General features: G+C 38.4%; 1 pseudogene; it reads right to left on the bottom strand.

The window, feature by feature from the left end:
- Positions 1-444: 444 nt before the first annotated feature.
- On the bottom strand, positions 445-1182 carry LOC150019387 (14-3-3 protein theta pseudogene; annotated as a pseudogene).
- Between the last annotated feature and the right edge of the window lie 13801 nt (positions 1183-14983).

The raw sequence follows: 14983 nt of genomic DNA, 5'->3' as shown, positions 1-14983 counted from the left end.
ATACTGAAGGGAAACCCCCAAAGAAGAGCAAGGGAGGGAATGTAGAAATTAAGAAATTATGTAAAACACTCTTTAAATTGTAATTAACTACATTTTCATATCTTCACAGTAATACAAAACATAGGCACTTGCAGAACTGGTTCGGATTACTTAAATACCAGATACATTTTTAGTCTTCTACATAAGTGTTTGGAAGTTACTTATGCTGATGTGAAATGAAGCTACTAATACTTTTCTACAGCAGTAACTGCACACCAGGAAGGCCAAGACAGACACAAATCAAGGAATGGAGTTTTCCCAAAACTGTCGTGTGAAAAGACTATAATAAACAGTTGATTCCATACACATGAATGGGTTTCTTTGCTCTAGGAAATCCAAATGGAATAAGGAATGGAGATGTGTACAAAGGTTTCTGAGGGAAGAAGGATGACACCCTGCATGTAGTTAGTTTTCTGCCCCTTCGGCAGCATCACATTCTTCTCTTGCATTGTCTGATGTCCATAATGTGAGATTGTCCCTAAGCAGCTGCATGATGAGGGTGCTTGCTGTCTCTGTGAGTCTTCGTTCAGTGTGTCGAGCTCCGTGGTGGCCTCATCAAAAGCCGTCTTAGCCAGTGTGCAGGCAAGCTCTGGGTTATTCAGGATCTCATAGTAGAACACGGAAAAGTTGAGAGTCAGCCCCAGACAAATGGGGTGAGTGGGCTATATCTCCTTCTTGCTTATCAAAAGCCTCTTGGTAAGCTCCTTGGGAATTATCTACCATTTGTTTTCCATCATTACCACATGTAACCTCAGCAAGGTACCAAAAGTAATCTCCCTTCATTTTCAGATAGAAGACCTTACTCTCTGGATTAGTTGCGTTGGCTATTAAATACTTATCCAACAATTCCAGGACCGTGGTGCAGATGGACCTCAACTCGGACTCCAGTTTCTACTGATAGTCCTTAATCAGCTGCAACTTCTTGTCCGAGGTGTCGGTTTTCTGCACGATGCTGGAGATGACCCTCCAGAAGGACCGGCGGCCGCCGACCACGTTCTTGTAGGCCACCGAGAGCAGGTTGTGCTCCTCATTGGAAAGCTCGGCGCCCTGCTCCGTCACGGCCTTCATGCAGGTAGCCATGTCGTTGTAGCGCTCGGCCTGCTCAGCCAGCTTTGCCTTCTGGATCAGCTCCGTCTTATCCATGGGCAGCGGGAGGGCAGCGAGAGTGAGCACCAAGCGGATCGGAGGAAGCGTGGAAGGCTTCACGTCTCCGCGGTCGCGGCGCAAGTCCCCCTTCAGTAGTTTCTTGATGGAATCTTTGGGGTTCTCTATGTACATATCATGTCATCTGCAAGTAAAGACATTTTTACTTGTAGCCACTATGTTGATTTTAATTACTGCATGTAGAGCTAAAACTTTGTTTTATTGTTAAGCACCTTTTAAGTGTAATTCATATCCATGGTATCTCTGATGAAGATAAAAACCGAAGTGAATACTGAAGTTAGTATAAGTTAATTAAGAATGTACAAATGATAAGTCTCTAATTTGCTTCAAGATGTCCTGTGCAAGATTCTCAGTTTTATTAATTTAATAACAATTTTTATATTTCACACCAAAATCTCTGTAGTACTTTCAAAATGAGCCTAGAGGGGGGAAATCAGAGGCAAGTATATCCAATTTAGCTTTTGCACTTATTTCAAATAAAGATAATCCATATCTGTAATGTGACATTTTATTTATTTATTTATTTTTTAAATGTGTTTTATTGATTATAATGTTACATTTGTCCCAGTTTCCCTTCTCTCTTCTCCCCTCCACCCGGTGGCCCCCCTCCCTCCAGTTGTCCCCCCGTTTTAGACCATGTCCATTAGTTGTGCATATAGTTCTTCTCAACCTCTGTCTACTCCATTCCCTCCTACCATGCTCCTTAATTCCTATATCATCTCCCTCCCTCTCTCCCTTCCCTCTCCCTGCTGACCTCCCCCCAATATGCTCCCCATACCTATAGTTCTTTTTCCACTCTCGTTGCCTGTTTAGTTTGCCTTTGTTTCAATTCCCTAGCTTCTGTTGTTGTTTCTTGTGATGCAGTTTTCATTTTAGATTTCATAGTTTTGATCCTCCTTTTTCTAAACCAGTCCCTTTAACATCTCATATAACAGTGGTTTGGATCTAATGAACTCTTTCAGTTTTGTTTTGTCCTGGAAACACTTTCTCTGCCCTTCTATTCTGAATGACAGTTTTGCTGGATAGAGTATTTGTGGTTGTAGGTTTTGGATTTTCATTACTTTGAATATTTCTTGCCAGTCCCTTCTTGCCTGCGGGGTCTCCCTTGAGAAGTCAGCTGATAGTCTAATTGGGACCCCTTTGTACATGATTCTTTTCTTCTCTCTTGCTGCTTTTAAGATTCTCTCTTTATCTTTAACTTTTGACATTCTGATTATAATGTGTCTTGGAGTGGTTCTCCCTGGGTCCAGTTGTTTTGGAACTCTCTGTGCTTCCTGGACCTGTAAGTCTATTTCCTTCCCCAAGTTTGGGAAGTTCTGCTTTATTATATTTTCACTTAATTTTTCATGTAATGTGACATTTTAAAAGAAATGCTGCCATAGATACTTTTCTCATCTTATAATTAAAAAAACAAAATGTAAATAGTGTACGATTCCATGTATATTTTGTAAAGAAAACAAATCTAAACTATAATGTCAGAAAGCAGAGCAGTGGTTGTGTAGGACCTGGGGTGGGTATTGAAAACAGCAAAGGGAAATTTTGGGGATGATGGAAATGTCTGAACCATGACTGTGAAAGTAGTTACATAATAAAATTCATTGAACTATGCATTTACAAAGGGGGTTGTAAACTGAATGTAAATTAAATCACAACATAGTAGATTTTTAAAAAAGTATACATAAATTTCATAAAAGTAATTCAGTTCAGCTCTCTTTTTTTTTTTTTCAATTAGATAATGCCAAATATTAGGTCACAAAAACAGGTATTTGTCTGGGGTGAGGCAAGGAGGCGCCCAAGGCACAAAACTAAAGGAGGTGCTTGCTCATGGCTGGGTCAGGCCTGCACTTGCAAGTCCTTAAACTTTCCCACCTTAAATTTGCGCCCTGAGCACCTCACTTGCCTCACCCTTTTTGATGACTTAATAGAAGTTAAAATTTCATTCCATCTTTTAGTATACATTTGATACTTAATGTTGCCATTAAATCTTGTTGCCAAATAAATTCTTAAAAAAATAAAAACCCTGGTATAATTTGTTGGGCTTCTTGAGTATGAGGGTTGCAGCCTTTCACTTCTGAAAAGCTCAGCCATTATCTCTTGGAATATTGACTCTCTCTCCCTCACATTTTCCTTCTGAAAAACTAAATGAGTATATTAGACCTTCGGTATCCTTTTTTAATGTTCTGTAATTTCTTGTTCATATTCTCCTTTATTTCTTTGTGCTGTATTCTGGATAAAAGCTTGAGTCCTCTCTTTGGTTATTTTTAACCTGTGGCATATCCTGTCCTTGAGTTTCTAATTTCCATGATTATTATGTTTTATTTCTTCAAGTTTTATTTGTCTATCACCAAATGGCAATAATTCAGTTTTGCTTAAATGTGCCTGATTCCAGACCAAATATAGTTTGGTACAAAGTAGGAAATCTATAAATATTTGTTTTTAAATTTATTATTTACATTTTTCATGGGTCAAATTCTATTATTTATTGTTTCTGCTGACTCTTGCTAAAGGCAACATGTTTCCTTGGGTGTTTTGTGATTTTTTTTTTTTTTTTTTCTTATTGTGAGCTCATGTTTCTTGGTGCTTTGTTTGGTAAACTTTGTGTCCTGGGTTTAAGGTGCTTTCCTTTGGGAAGTTCTATATTTTCTCTTCCCAGATGCCTCAGAGGTCACTTTAAATTCTCAGCTTGGAATTTTCATGGCTCACACAGAGTGTATTTATCCCAACTCTACATGAAGACTAGCTTATGATTAAGAATTAGCATGGCAGAACCTACGTTTCTTCACATATGAGTACCATGGCAGGATGTCTTATATTTCTCCTGAAGGCAGAAGTGAAGCCTTAAGAAAATTAAGGTCATACTCATGTAGCTACAAAAAGAACAATTTAGCATGTGTACATAGATTTGCAAGACTTAGAAACTCATGCTTTTCTCTGATAATAAATGTCATCAAATGACTTTATTGTGTTGATTTATGAACCTATCTTAAACTAGTGGGTAAACAAATCAGAGCTTTCAGGAAGCCAATCATGTCCAGTTGTTAGAGTAGAACTGGAAATGGGGCACCTCTATGAATTCACCATGAAGGGTTTGGTGGTAGCCTTGTGTTGCTATTAGTTAGACACAGTACACAACCACCAAAGGAGGAGGGACATCCAAATATATGGCAATATGCATATGCTAGTTGCATCTTTTTCCTATCCCTAAGTAGAGAAACTGTTGTGTGTATAGATAGACTCTTCATAAGTGACCTTAGCTTCTCACCACAAAACTTACCACCTGAAGAGTGAGTGTGGGAAATTGTATGTATGATGTTAAAAGTGTATTTATTTTTCTGGGATGTTGGCTTTGGAAGCAAAACTCTATGGTAGCTTTCAATCCATATTCCTGCAACATTTTTAGAATACTATTTAAACATCTTTAGATTCTGTAGCAATGGAAAACTGAGTTTTGGAGCAGAGATGTGATAAAAAATGCTTGCCATTGACTGCTGACTTCATCTAAGACTACACAAACATGTCGGCAATCGATCTATTAAGAAAGAAACAAAACCTTAGTAAGTGAAGGTGACAACTCTGTTTTGTGGGCAAAGGTCATCTGAAACCCTGCAAGCTCTTTGAAGAACAGAATCCTCTATCAGCCTACCCTTTGCTTTAGAAAAAGGGTCTCAGAAAGATGTGACTCTAATTCAAGGTCTGTGGAGTTTCTCTCAAAGAATATGTGTTAATGTGTTTGGAGTTCACTTCAGCCAGTATAGACTTGACTTTTTAATATACAAGTATAGCACCTGTGTGCCTCCTTTTCCTCCAGTCCAGAACATAAGAACAACACAGTGTGAGCTGCACCACCTACCAATTTTATCACTTCTTGGCAAAATTTACTATTTTCAATAACAATAATAATAATTATCACTGTTATACTTAATATTATGATTGTTTTATAATTGTTATCATTGTTACTATTATCATTTTTCTTACCCCCTTTCTTCCTGATACTCTTAAAATGGTTTAACATTTGTAAAGCTGTTTACACTTTCCCATTTCCTGCTCACAACAACCCTATAGGGAAGCATTTGACCATTTCCAAGTTATAGATGGGGAAGCGGAAGCTCAGAGGCATTAACTGACTTGACTGGGCTCTCCAATCCATGTTAGAGCTGGACAAAACTTAGGTTATTGTTCTACTCCTTCAAATTTTTATCATTCTTTCTATTTTCAACAAAGCTAGTTATTCCTATTTCTGATGTCTGGTCATGTGCACAATGCAAGCTTTTTTTCCAATAAGAATTATAGAAAAGATACCAATTACTCAACATTACCTGTTTAAACAATGAATATAACGACAATGACTTCTTGGACAAATGATGACTTTGTCTCATGTGTTCATCCTCCCTTAAATGTGATGTTTCAGGATCAATCTAGGTAAATTACATATTCTCAAGAAACTGATTAAACATGGTAATAGTTTCACTTCTTAATGTGGCCAGCCCCCAGAGATGGGTAGGGGGTATCTCCTTTTGCCCACATGGGACAGAATAAAAATGATTCGTCATGCACTGATAATTATGGTACACAGAAAAATGTGACTATTTTTAAGGCAACATTTTTCTCTCTGAGATCCAAAGCTTTCCAACTTCTTATAAAAATCCATTTACCTGATATTAAAAGCTCCATTCCCTGCACCAAACCTCAATCTCTGACCTGAAACATAATGGCAAGTTCCAAGGAAATGATGCAGCCGCCGCTGCCACAGTCGGAGCCTTTATTGTTTGCACTCATCCTTGCACGCAGACAGCTCTGAATGGAGAGGCAGGTGCTGTGTGATAAAAAACTGGTCCCCACAGTGAATGTGAACAGCAGTCAGAGCACATTTACATTTTTTTATTTCTGAAGGAAATGTTAGATGAGTTTGGAGTCTTGCAATATCCTTCAGCAGTTTAGCATCCACCTCCCTTCAACATTGACCAATTCCAATATTTCAAAGCTCTGTTTAGTTATAAATGCATACAAAGTGTTCAGATGCAGGCATCCCAGTAGATGACAAAACAATGACAAAAAAAAGTCATTGTCTATTACAACTAATACCCATATTTAGAATTAAAGACTATGCTTGTACGATATATTCCTATTTCTTATTATTTAGAAAGGTTCTTTGGAGTTGCTCTTTAAAAACACAGCAAATTTATTAACGGGAATTTTAAAAATTGGAGCTGGATTTCAGATGAGAATGTTGCTGTCTGCATATCAATGCCAGCAACAAATCAGCACAAACAATTGTTCCGTCATTAGCAAAAGCCTGTGCACAGGAGCAGTCCTGATATTAAGCCTTCTGGCGCTCTCATTGGGTTTGTTTGACTTGATTGCATCTCGTTACATTTACAATCTGTTTTGTGTTATCAGCACATAGACTGTCAGACTTTTAAATTCACATTTAGAAAATTTGAGAGCAGTTTTCAAAAAACAAACACCCCCGAAAGAGTAATATATCAACGGCATTGACTTACACTGCCAATAAATAATATTTAGCACTGAAAACAAATGATGTGATCCAATTAAAGAGGAATCCTAGAAAATGAGAAATCTAGTTTCTGCTAAGGGTTTGCTTGTTTTTCCTTTGTGTATGTGGAGTTAGCTCTCCAGCCTACAGTTCTTTTCAATAACTAGGCCATTACATGTGCTCCTGCCTTTAACTGGTATAAATAAAAGAGCCAAGAATTAGTATTTTTCAAGGCTTTGTTCCTCTGTGATGGAAGGCACTGTGGACATGCAAAGATCTCAGTTGTGAGTTCCAAACATGGTTATCATTGAGCTCAGACACATGAAGCAGCTAGCTGCATGCATAGTAAAAGTAATAATGAGTATAAATTGCTATTTAATGAGTACTTATCATGTGCTGGCTATGATCTAAGGGCTTTACATTTGCTCTTCCTTTTCATCCTCACAACAACACTGTTATTATCTCTGTTTACATACAAGGAAACTGTGGTTACAGAGGTTCAGCAACTTGTCCAAGATCACACAGCCTGATGTCACAAACAGGACTCAGACTAAGGCTGGTCTGTCTCCAAAGCCTGGGTTCCTCACCACAATAGGAATTCTGAAAGCCACTGCCAAGGCCCTGTATTCTAAAGTTCCCTTCCATGAACTATTCCACAAATCACATGTTTTTTACCTTTATGCTTGTCATTGGTCATCTCTGTGCACAGTGGGGACTCCCAGGGGATGAGTTTCTGGGAGAGGGACCCTTGCTGATTCTCATAACACATGTCTATCTTTTAGCCAAGAAAAAAAGTGAGTTAAATAACTTTGGCTTCTCAACAAATAGAAGAGGTGTTAGGCTTTGGGCCCTTCTATTATGATGTGGGTTCCATAGATTAAAGAAGAGAATGTGTTTTTTTCCCCCCTAATATTCTAATTTGTTATATCAGAATAACTGGAGAATTAACAGAAAAAATAACTGAGTTGTTTAAGATTTCCTACTTAGCTGAACATACATAAACTGAGTACATATGATATTCAGCCTGTTCTAGTTGGTTAGGGTTGAGATAAACATGATTGCTGTCCTCAAGGAATTTAAAATTTAAGTGAGAGAAATAGATCCATAAACAACTATTTAAAAACAATGTAATGTTTACAGAGGCAGAGACAAAAATAATCACATGACAGAATATATAGTATAGAATAATTTTTTATATTGGAGTTTAAATTAAACTAAAAATGTTTCTATAATTCTTGCATAAGGTCCATTTTACAGACAAAGTTTTTAAAAAACAAAATATATACATTTCTGAAGTCAATGAATGATTTTTCTGATAATTAACTGGGTTACTATGGACAAGTTGCTTAACCTCTACAAACCTCAATTTTCATAGAAGATGTGAATAACAATTTCAGCTCCAGGGTGCTGCTGTAAGGAAGAAGTAAAACATTGTAAAGTCTCTAAAGTAGAACGAGGCATAAACAAGCATTCAGTATGGGTTTGCCTTATCCAACCTCTTGCCACCAGCCCTGTTTTTCTTCTTTCTGATGAAAAATAGGAGAGATGCATTTGAATTAGTAATTATGGTTATAAAACAATACACCTTTTGAGGTCATGTCTGTGATAGAGAGTACATCCGATTTAATTTCTTGTGCTATTTAATATATAAAGTGCTTAACACTGACACAAGTGAGAAATAGGGCTTGCAAATGAGAGAGTGGCAGCCTCTGTGTCTGCCTGCTCACACGTGGAATTAGGGGCACTGTATTTATTTGAAGGACCCTGGCTGGTTTGGCTCAGTGGATTGAGCGTCGGCCTGCGAGCTAAGTGTCGCTGGTTTGATCTTCCAGTCAGGGCACATCAGAGAAGGAAAACTCTGATTCCAAAAAAAAACCTCCGCTGCCTTGCGGCATACCTCTTCAGGGGAAAGGCTAAGGGAGTAAACCCCGACAGAAAATCCGGAGCCGGAGTCCCTAAGGCGGTTTGACGTTGTAGTCAACACTGGCAACTCCTGCGGCGCACCTGAAGCCAAGCTGTATTGACTCGGTCTTTCCCTTGGACCCTTCAGCTGCGAAGAGAGGGGGGGTCTGCTGCATGGGCAACAGCAGACCCTCCATATCACCCTGCCCAGGCTCTGTAGCTTCAGCTTCACTGGAGAGGACACTCCAGCGTCATCCTAAGATGTCGATTCAACACGGGAGGAGACAGATACCGTGTCACTCCCGAGTCGGACTGCACAGCCATTCTCGGCGGTGCAGATAGACTCTTAAGAAGCTACACCATCGTCTCTCGAGGCTCTGTAGCTTCAGCTTCACTGGAGAGGACACTCCAGCGTCATCGCAAGATGTCGATTCAACACGGGAGGAGACAGATACCGTGTCACTCCCGAGTCGGACTGCACAACCATTCTCCGCGGTGCAGATAGACTCTTAAGAAGCTACACCATCGTCTCTTGAGACGGATGGCTGCCGACGATTTATTTGAAGGATACATAGGGGCTCTGCTGATCACTCCTCTGCTTTGTTTCCTTCAATGTCATTAGTTATTGGAGAAATGCAACTTAAAAAAATTTTAAATTACTGTTTACGTTCACTATTATTTTGTATTAGATTGAGGTGTACAGCATAGTGGTTAGGCAATCATATACTTTACAAAGTGTTCCCCTGATATTTCTGGTACCCACCTGGCACTGTGCATAGTTATTACAATGTTATCAACTATATTTTCTATGCAGTGAACATATAAATTAAAAGTTCTTAAAGATCTTCTCTGTCTGAACTCTGAGCTAGGCCTTTCCATATATATTTACTTTCAGTTCTTCTAACAACTTTGTGAGCAAAAGATGCAGAAATGGGAAAGTTACAGAGATAAAGATTGTCTGAGCCAGGATTACAAACTATGTTTCTCTTTTTACAGGTGTCAATTCCTCATTGTGGTTTAAAGGCTCTCCCTACTCCTCCTTCCTCTCTTTATCATTCACAGGAGTTTCACCCAATAAATTTCTTGCATATGTAATCCTGTCTTGGCACCTGCCTCTGGGCTGGCCTGACTTGATATAGCTGATACCAAAAATGTTCTGATGAATCAGGCGGTAAGATGGGTTTGGGGCCTGGCTCACTCACTGCCCAGCAAGCAAGCAGTGCCCCAGCCTGAAAGGAGTGTAGTACACAGACAGTCCTGGCACAATTGGCGAACATTTCAACCTGCGGAAACATCCCAATGAAGAACATCCTTGCAGGGTGATGATTCAGGCATTTTAAAGATGTACGAATGGGGTGTGCAGGGACAGCAGAGCTGGCTGGTTGTTACTAAGCTATATCGATGCTCTGCAGGGGGATGATGAGAAATGGGGGCCATTAACAAACAAATGCATTCAGGCATACCTTTGGAGATGTTGTGGGTTTGGTTCTAGATCTCTGCAATAACGTGAGCATAACAATGAAACTAATTCTAATCTTTTTGTTGGTGGAGGGTTTTTCCTTCAATGTGTAAAAAATACAACATCTGTGAAGCACCATAAAGTGAGGCTCAATACAATGAGGTATGCCTGTACTAAAAGTGAAAGCCAGAGAGACTCTTTGGTAGCTCATTATGAGGTCCTTATCTCCTGCAGTGCAATTGTGAATGGCTGAAGAAATGCTCAAAACTCAATAGAGTTCTGGAAGCTCCAGAGCTATTCAGATGCCTAGCCAAAGCAGGTCTTGAATGAGCCCTTATTGGGAAAATTTGGGCTCTTTAACCATGGGATGGAGATATCTAGATAGATGCCTCTAGTGGATTTTGGCTTTATAGACCTTCCTGAATGTTCAAAGTGTACAGAGCTAGTCCACTCCTCTACAATAAGAGTCTGCAATCCCTCAGTGTGGTATATGAAGCTTCAGAGAGATGTCCCATGGTCAGGGACATGGTGAAATATACCCTCCAGTGTAAAAGTCAAATTGCTTGCATCCCCGACACAGAGAAGGATGTGCTGCTGCTGGTTGGTCTCCTCAGGTTCAAAAGACAACACCTTCTACAACTAGGAATGTTGCGTAGCCCATTTCTAGTAACACTTGGTTACTCAGAAGGCGGTCAGCTTTGAGTGGGCACTGGATTTGGAAAGGGCTCTGCATCAGGTCTAGGTTGCAGTGGGTCTAGGTCCTTGGGCTTTCAGGTCCACAAGACCCTATGGTGTTGGAGGTGTTGGTGGTGGGAAAAGATGTGGTTTGGAGATTAGGACCACTTCTAGGGGGAGACACTCCAGGCAGGCCTTTGGAAGTCTGGAGCAAAACTGTGTCATCTGTAGTGGAAAATCACATGCTTTTTGATTGGTATTGGGTCCTACTAGAAATGGTACTCTTGACCATAGGATGCCCATTGATTTGTCAGTTAAGAGTTAATTTCTGTTAGACTGGCCAAGGATGGGCCAAGCAGCATTCAGTCATTAGACAGAAATGTATATCCAGAAATGTCACAAGCAGTGAGAGAGCACAAGTAAGCTGCATGGGCAGGTTGCCCAGATTCCCATGTCACTCACCACAGTCACACCAGTGATATCCCCTTAGCTTACACCTCTGTCTAAGGGGAGCAGGGTGTATATTGTACAATCAAGTAAAGAAAAGTGTATACAGCTTGGTTTATAGATGAGATGAGTTGGCTCAGTATGAAAAAATGGAAATAACTGTATATTCAGCATAGCTACAGCTTATAGATAAAAATTTGACCTGAAAGTTGACACTTACTTTTATTTAAATATATGTCAAAATTTATAAATATATACATTTTTGAAATTTTTTTCTTCTGAAAAATTTTTAAAAATTCAGGAAAATTACAAATGATTTGGGTCACAGTTATATTTTCATTCCTTCTCTATCTGACTGTCTAATTTAGGATAACACAGTTTTTAGTCTTTCACTTAAAAATTTCCATTTGCCCAGCAACTGGTGTCCATCTGGAATAAAGTATTTTTATCAAATTTTATGGGTAACTCAAACCAGGATCATTTATCTGAAGAGAAAATCGTTGTTATTTCATAGGTTTCACACATGAGAAAATTGATCTATAGCTGTGAAATGAATAACAGTGTCATTTGACTATACAGTTAAATGAAAGTCTTGGAAATTATATAGCTGAATATTTTGTGTATTATTGCTAGTTTCTCTGGATTTCTCCTTAGGATCGTCTGTATACTTAGAACTTATTTTCACTTTTTGTCTTTTGATTAAACAATAAAAGGAATTAGTTTGTTAATCTAGGTTGGTGAGCAACTCTGGAATGCTTCATGAATGTGATAGAACTATGCCAAATGTAATACCTTTTAAGGCAGATTCATGACTTTAAAGTCAGTGCAGTGCTTTTCCAATTAGTGATTGATTCTGTCCCCAGATGGAAGCATTTCACAATATGGGATAGGGAATAACTGGTTAATTCTAGAATGCTGACACCTCCCTGTCAGCTCAGAGATGTAACAACCCCTGGTATGTAGGTGACCTGGATGTGGCTTGGCTTCTTCCCTGTATAAATGCTGTGATCTCTTGAAGTCATTTAATTTGTTCTTGCCTCGGTTTCCTTATCTGTAGGAAGAGAAGTTTAGAGTAGATTTATTTTCTTTCAGCTTTGATTTTAAATCTCTAGAAACCAGTTTTTTAAAAGATAATTAAGCCTGACTGAAATGAATATCCAACTTCCCTCAAAGTATCTCTTTCTTACATAGTCTCTTAAAATGGTGTATGAAGGTTAAACAGGTTAACAAATGCATTGTGGCTTAATCTTCTAACTAACAATCAATTGTGCTAAGTCCTCATTATTAATTCTTTATTCTCTCCAACAAGATGACATTACAATATCCTATGGTGATATTTTAAATTATTTTCTTGCAGAGTTAGACCTTGAAAGATATTTATCATACCTTTAAAGTTAGTTATCTGAATAGATGGCACATACATAGTTTATATAGCACATTTTATATAAAAATTGTTGAAAGATGGATGAACAATATTTACCGTATATATGGTGCATTCTCTGTCCTTCCCCATACTACTGCCAACAGTGTTAATGCTTCAAAATTTACCCAAGTATTTTTTTCAAAGGTTTTTATTTATTTGTAGAGAGAGGGGAAGGGAGGGAGAAAAAGGGAGAGAAACATCAATGTGTGAGACAGACGTTGATCAGCTGCTTCTCACACACACTGAGACTGGCCTGCACCTGACCAGGAGTCAAATCCCCGACCTTTCTCTCTGTAGGACAATGCCCAACCCACTGAGCCACACTAGTCAGGGCTATCCCAGTATGTTTAAAATATATTTACATTCCTAAAATTTTAAAAGTAAGAATTCCTTAACTCATTACATACTAGTAAAGTAGTAATTCTGGTATATTTGTCTAATATTGGCTCTTTCATTCATTCATTCATTCTAATATGTGCCTGTGTTCTTTACATCCACTGATTTGAGGGTTTTTTAAATTCTTTATGCTGGTTATAACCTTTGTTTTGAGATTTTCCATAGCATAATAACATTACAGGAGGACTGACGCTTGGCAACCTTGAGGTATTACAAAACAATCTTGGTTTAAGGGGTTATAAGCAAGAAGAAAATATGCTATGACTGTCACAACCCTGCCTTAGAGTAAGCACTAAATAGGTATTTACCCAATAAAGTGATTAAATAAGAACAGCAAATTTTATTTCTTAAAGTTCAATATGAATGGTGATTCTCAAACAAAAAGTACTATCACAAATATTTCTGAGCTAGCAAATGTCATCACACCTCTCTCCTATTTTTGAAGGTTTTATTATGTCTAGCAACAATATTGTGGATTAAGATTTATAACCCATTTTGTGGGTTATATGTCACTGAAAATATAATAATTAGAACATTCTGGCTGCACACTATTCCTGTTGGAATTTTATTGATATTATCATTTAAATTTCTTTTTGTTCGTTAATTTATTATAACAGATTTCCCATCTTGGCACTTAAGCAGAAAGCTTTGCTTATTATGGTTGTTTCATAGTTGATTCCATCCTTTGACATCCTGTTTTCACAATTTGCCAGCCAATCGAAGCTATCTGTGGTTTTAAAGCCTGTGTCAACTGAACAGATATCAAGAATAAAATGCACATATACATACCAAAAGACTTGTGTCAAAATCAGTAAGATTGCACAAGGCAGGAACCTCGAATATAATTTTAACAGAAGAAAATGGTCAAAAATTAGTTCATTCAGTATAATATGTGAACTTGAATAAACCATCTTATCTCCTTTGGCCAGTGGACAGTTTCTAATTGGTAAGGATCCAAGGTAAGGCAAACAATTGCAAGGAAACCTGTCTGCCTGGCTTTATACATCAGCAAGATAGCCCTATCATACATCAACGGACAGACTTCAAGTTGACAACAGGAAAAATGTGACTCAGCTTATGCAAAAGGGGAAGTCCCAGCATTGGGCTCAAACAATGGGCCTGTCATTTTATTGCTTTTTTGGTCTGCCTTACCTTTTTTGATGATATGCAGGGGCAGAGGACTCACTATTCTTCTCTGGGTCTTAGGCTGAGACACTGAATTAGTATGGAGGGAGAGGCAGTGTTTAAAGGGAGAGCAGAACAGAGGGAAAATGTGGTACCTGTGGTCAGGCTGGTAAAATGACACCTTAAATTCCAGTAATACTCCATTTGAGTATAGAAACAGGATGGGCCCAGAAACAGAACAAAAGCAGCATAAAATCCTCCTTAGAATAATGAGTCTCATGGGTGAATAAAACAGAGAAAGATGTCTGTGAAGGATATAATTATATTCTCTTCCCATTCTCACATATCTGCAATTCCCACTGCAGAAGAGAAACCCCATTACAAGTCAGTAACTACTTGCTCAAACACCAAACACCATGTACATATGGTTTATATGTTGTGCTATTTAAATGATAGGAGATTCTATTTTTTTAATTAAAAAAAATTTAAATTACAGTATACATCCAATGTTATTTTGTATGAGTTTCAGGTGTATAGCATGGTGGTTAGATAGAATGATCCCCCTGATATTTCCAGTATCCACCTGGCACAATACATAGTTATTACAGTATTATTGACTATATTTCCTCTGCTATACTTTATATCCTCATGACTACTTTGAAACTACTAATCTGTACTTCTCAGTCCCTTCACCTTTTCACCCAATCTCCCAACCCCTCTCCGCTCTGGCAACTATCAGTTTCTGCATTGGTTAGTCTGTCTATATTGTGTTTGTTCATTTATATTTTTCTTTACATTCCACAGTTAAGTGAAATCATAGGGTATTTGTCTTTCTCTGACTGACTTATTTCACTTAGCA

Source organism: Furipterus horrens, unplaced genomic scaffold (genome assembly GCF_987537825.1).
Source record: "Furipterus horrens unplaced genomic scaffold, mFurHor1.1.pri manual_scaffold_2, whole genome shotgun sequence".
Classification (NCBI taxonomy): Eukaryota; Metazoa; Chordata; class Mammalia; order Chiroptera; family Furipteridae; genus Furipterus; species Furipterus horrens.
Note: the sequence above shows the minus strand (reverse complement) of the source record. Positions and strands in the feature narration are given on the sequence as shown.